This window comes from Etheostoma spectabile, chromosome 6 (assembly GCF_008692095.1).
Source record: "Etheostoma spectabile isolate EspeVRDwgs_2016 chromosome 6, UIUC_Espe_1.0, whole genome shotgun sequence".
In the NCBI taxonomy this organism is placed as follows: Eukaryota; Metazoa; Chordata; class Actinopteri; order Perciformes; family Percidae; genus Etheostoma; species Etheostoma spectabile.
The window spans coordinates 9,704,465-9,710,464 of NC_045738.1; positions in this window are offsets into that span (position 1 = coordinate 9,704,465).

Sequence of the window (6,000 nt, forward strand, 5' to 3'; positions counted from 1 at the left end):
CTGCTACTGTGACTACTCTGCTTACACAGTGGTAAATACAAATGATTTTTTGTGTCATTGTTTGAGCAGAGGGTACGTAGCTTCACTACTTATCGTACTGTGTAATCTTTTCTGATGTTACTATTTTACATAACACAAGACATGCTTACCAGTTTCGATGTCTTTCACCAATTTGGTGAGCCCGTGGGAAGGTGGTGACTCTGGAGCGGATGCTTGTCACTTTTCTTTTTGACGACTCTGCCCGCTCTTGTAGCTTGTACCCACCATCTCCATGCCGTGAGTCCCTCCTCTGGTTGATCCTTAAGAAGATCTTAAAGAAAAACATTTATGATTTTCCTAATCAGAGTTCATCTTTAATACAGCCCTTTATTCGACCACCACACACACACACACACACACACACACACAGTGTTGTGGTTTCCTGTTTTAAGGAAGTGGCCATTGCACATTTCCACAAGAAAACCTATGTTTTGCCATGTACGTGTTTTTTTCACATGTCTACAATATTCCGATTCTTGATCCACAGGTTGCCAAACGTATACCGGTACATACCTTTTTGTTGTATGAGGAGAGAGTGGTTGAAAGGGATCTGTCTCCTGTGGGTCATGGGGTCAAGCGTCTTCCAGCTTTCCTTCCTTCCTCCTGTCTCTCTCTCAGTGTTCTAGTTACTGTTGTTTGTTCTACATTGGAAGCTGATGAAATTATAGGTTAAGTGCATGCATGGGGTTTAAACACAATACACAGATAAAAAAATGCTTCATTAGTCTGCCGGTGACCATATAATGTAGGTCAACTCTTATATTGTTAAATAACACCGAAGTTATGTGATGATTTAAAGTTAATTAATCACTATTCCATTATAAGAGTCCTTAAAATATTTTTTAACAATCTGTCCAAATTAAGTTCAAGGGCTATGAAATACATACTTTTCTTTTCCACCATACCAGGTAGCTATAGACCAACTCCTAACACCATAATTCCTTGAGTCCAACTCTTATCTTAGGTCCATACACACACTAAGGGGTTAATTCAATGAGATGTCCATTACACAAGCACTAATACTACTGCAAAGTAAGGCACTGAGGTGCAGTCTCTTTGCTGAGACTCACGAGGTTTGAAGTGCCAACCTTGCTGAAGCTAAGTTCAAAAAACTGGCTCTCCAGAATGCTGGAGCTACTGAATTTTTCACCAAAACTAGAGCTTAGGTGTAACACTGTTAACTTAAAAAAACTACAACGACTTTTCCCCTTTCCATTCACACATCACGTTACTCAAGGACGTTTTTTCCTATCATCACCCGACTATAGAATGGGTGTTTTTTTTTAGAAATAGGCCTATGTTTAACATAGATCCTACTAAACTAGATGGGCGAATTGAAAGGTACAGTTTAAGTCACTTTACCTTCCACTAATTTTAACCACGTAGCCTAACTAGGCCTCATGAGCTGAAATAAGTTTTGCTAATCATTTAAAACAATGACCCCAAAAAAAACCCCCCGCCAACCAACGAATTTGTGAACATCCCGTTAGCATTAACGAGGTAAGGTTGCCAAAATGCGGCACATAGCTCAAAAGCTAGCAGCAACCGACCTTAAACTCCAGAATATGGGTCCATTGGTTTCCATGCATGGTCTGACAAGTGAAAAGATGTCCTAACAACAGCCGCATGTTAGAAACGAGTTTTGTGTTAGCTTTACTGAACTCTAAATATGCTAGCTAATCTCACCAATGTGAAAATGTTATGGTTGGAGCGCGACTTTCCTTTGGGGGGGGAGAAGCTGGTTTACAGCTTGCCTCTAGCCTGCTATACACGGTTTAAACCTACCTCGCCGCTTGCTAAGGTTTATCACAGATTTTAATTTCCAGAAATTTGCAAAAATTGATTCTTCCTTACCGCTTCTCCACTCTCTCGAGTATGTGTGTGTGGTTTGTACCGGACTCTGCTGCGCACGGACCAAACCGGGTCCCTTTTGATGTCTCGCCTCTACTCCTTCAACCCTTTTGAGTATCTACCCGCTATTCTTTTGAAGTTGCGATGTCAGAGGTCAATGTGGCGGCCCCGGATTTATATCCGTATCCCCTTGTTGTTGTCTCTACAACTCTCCATAAGTGATTACTTGCTGAAAGCATTCACATTTAAATTACCTTCACTGCTAAAAGTAGAATACCCTAAATTAAACTATTTCTATACAATGAAATAATTTATTTTTGATATTTTTTATTTTCCATTTCATGTTCTATGTTCTATAACATGAACAACACTTTTATTACGTCTGTATTTTCAACTACGAGCACTCCTGGCTTTTGTTTGACAGCAGACTACCGCAATCTCAAAAATACAGTTAACTTACCTGTTCAGTAAATGTTACTACGCCATAAGGCAATGCATTTACAAGTAAGACTGGAAAGAAAATTTGTATTTTCTGGACATTTTTGTGGTAAGTAACTGAGAAATACTAAATCTAACAGACTACCGCAATTCAAATATACATGTAAATCACTGTAATGATGTTAACTACCCATCTGCAACTGTTTTTTACCGTTAATTACCAGAAAAAGAAAAATTTATGGTATTTTACTGTCATTTGTGGTAAGTACTGTAAAATTAACAGCTAAGTCTAACAGTGTTAGGCAACAATGCGGATAACGATGTTGTGTGTTGTTTCCTTCGGGAATTTGCATTTTGTAGCAGCCCTCCACTGTGATATGCACTTGCAAATGAGTTTTTGGCCACTTGCCATCAGACTTTGGTGCCTTATTAAATTTGTCACCAATAAAAAAAAACTAAAAATACAACTTGTCTACAGTCAGCTATAAAATATTCATGTCATGGTCACTTTAGAAAAGGAAACTTGGTCACACAGATAAATCAAGATGGGTTATTATTATGGCTTAAGGCTTTAAAGATGGTACTTTTTAAGTGGTGTTCACTGATGTTAATGCATAACTGTGACTAATAAGAAACAAAAATGAATGTTGACCTTTTAAATGATTTTGTGTATGTTCACTAAATAATACAGAGTATTGTGCAACCTTAACAGATAACCTCTCTCCACAATCAAATCCTTCAGTACTCTTTAAATATAGTCGGCCTTTATATGTCTGACTAAATTGTACTTAAAAAACTCTTATATCTATCAATATAATATAGCGATATGATATAATATAATATATATATACCATCTTATATTATATCTTATACCGTAAACCATTACATGACTTACATCAGTTGAGTATTAAACTATTGATTAATTTTCTGTTTGATCACGACAGTAGATTACTTTATATGATTGCTTCCAGTCCTCTTCAGCCCTTGGCAAGAAGACTGGTCTAGATACTCCCAGCTTATTGTCTCTACATGACATAATCACAGGTTCTGGGTCTTAGTAAGTTTGGAATATAGTCCAACACAGCTTCTGTCCTTTCGGAGGACGTTTAGAAAACTGAATACTTGCACTCTCCGAAATTTTGCAATAAAAATCAATTAGAAAAAAATACTTAAGTTAAACCCCTAGACCTTTATTTAGGTCCATCAGGATCCACCGATTGGGAACTTGCTGGCTACAGTCATACTTGTTTATTCGGTAAATGGGCTATTTTAGCCTGGAATAACACTAACTGACTCTCACTTGTGTTTGATAATTATTTGCCTACCCACGTGACTCTCCAACTTCTCCAAAAGGATCTGACGTGACCCCAAATGGAACGCTCCTGTCGCTCGCGAATCATCGGACTCTGTCGGCTTCTTCCGATGATCTCGGTCAGTTAGCTAGCTAAGCTGACTACCTGCACTACACCGCTATGTTTTGCATATATTTAGTGTTAGCTCTTTTGATGGATGAACAAAGATTCTAAAAAAAATGTCGGACGTCGAGGGACAAGGAATTTGTTCATCGGTCCCTCCGTTGCCTCACCCTTCTTTTCGTAACGGCTCCGGTAGCAGTAACGTTACACCGGGCACCGGCGGCAGCTGCCAGACGGCAACCACCGTTACTTCAGGCCCACGGCTAGTTCGAATAGTGAAGTCTGACTCGGGCTATGGTTTCAATGTTCGGGGACAAGTTAGTGAAGGCGGGCAACTACGGAGCATTAACGGAGAACTGTACGCTCCCCTGCAGCATGTTAGTGCTGTCCTACCGGGAGGTGCTGCCGACAGAGCTGGTATTTCGAAGGGAGACAGGATTCTTGAGGTGTAAGTGATTGCTGTCTTAGCCTAGCTAACCAAAAGCATATTATGAGTAAAATACAAATGAGTCTTTCATCTCAGAATGATTGTCAATTAAAATCGAGGCAAGCAGGACCTGTGAGCATGGGTCCACGTATTTTACTGGGAGCAAACCGTGTCGGCCCCAAAAGCTGTTGTGTGCTTCACTATCCATAGTGGTTTGGCTGCGATAGCTGTTTCACCTCATGAAATAAGTGTCTGTGTGTCCAGAGAAAAAGATCCAGATTAGTAGGCATTCCCTGCATCATGGACCTAATTCTACTCATCCCAGCCATTCTCAAGTCACCCTCATTCATATCATTGAGCCAGATTAGTGTTAGCCTACTATTCTGCATGAACGCCTGCATCTAGTGAAGGTTAAACAAGGCAATCGTTATCATCGCATAACTGAATGTGTTTCATAACACCATTGCTGGATGTTACTACCAGTTGCATTGGCACGATTGTGCTGCTGCATGTAGGATCGGGATGGTTGTCCTCACTGGCACGTTAGTATGCATGGAGATTGCTTGCTGATGGTTAAAAGGCCCGGGGCTCTTTGCCTATGGCGAGGAACACGCAGCAGCACACAGCTCGGCATCAGTACTGGCGCTTTAGTGTGTCTGTTTATGTGGAGTAAGGTGATGCAGAAAGGGAAGGATGCTTTCAGTTCAATTCTGATTGGTTTAGCTCTCTTAAAAATTCAGGATCTCATTGGCTGGCGTTTGGCAAATCTGCTTTCTTAATGGATGGCCTTCAGTAACCTGCAGTATTGTTGACCCCCACTTTTTGGTGTGCAGCTGTACAAATGGTGTATGTGCATTTTTGTATAGATTTATACCAAAGGAAAATGTGCTAGCCCATTTATTTCTCCCTGTATTAGTTCCTTTCGGTCTATAGCCTCTGCTAATTTGGCTTTATTCCACGGTGATTCCTTTCATATTTGTGTTCATGTTCATACCTACCATGTGCACTATGTAAGCTGTTTCAGTATACGGCTTCCAGAAAATGCTTTTATTAGTCGCCCAGGCGAATACAAGACAGGCCCAAATATACATTGATCTTTACACAGTTATTGGTGGATAGCTGAATATTTGATTTTGGTGCATGGAGCCTTTCTGAGTTCCTGTCAAGACACAGTATGGAGACATTAACTCGTATAGCACACAATGGATGCTTTCCTCTACTGCGGTGGTATATAGCCTCTGCTATTCTCTATGCAATCAATACTTCTTTGCTCATTTACAAACAACTCCTGCTTCTGAGCCTTTGATGCAGAATAGTGTATCATGTTACACACATTTGTCAGCCTCCTGCTTGAGGATAGGTATGTATATTACTTGAATCACTGGGACCTTTATTTCTTTAAGCTTTGGCATGTATTTTGTGGCAGATTTAGCGTTGGGGTTTTAGAGTGTGTATGGATGTGGTCTTTTTTCTGTGCATTAATATAGTGTTCATGCAAGAGTACAAAATAGAAATTAATCTTTAAGCATAATACTACTGATTGCTTTAGGCTGCAAATAACATTAATCGTTAATTTTATTTTTTTTAATTTTCTATAAAATGTCACTAACATATTGAAAATTCAATCTGTGTTGCCAGAACTGGACCCGCCGCAATAGCGTGTTTGTCCATGACCTCCAAAGATGTTTATTCACTGTCCTAGATACGCTGAAATGATAATTTGAACTTTTTTTCTTTCTTTTTTTCAGAAAACACTCAAACTGTTAGGCCTAATCAATTAGTAAATCTTGTGATTGCATCCCCTTAATTACGTAGAAGAATATTATACTA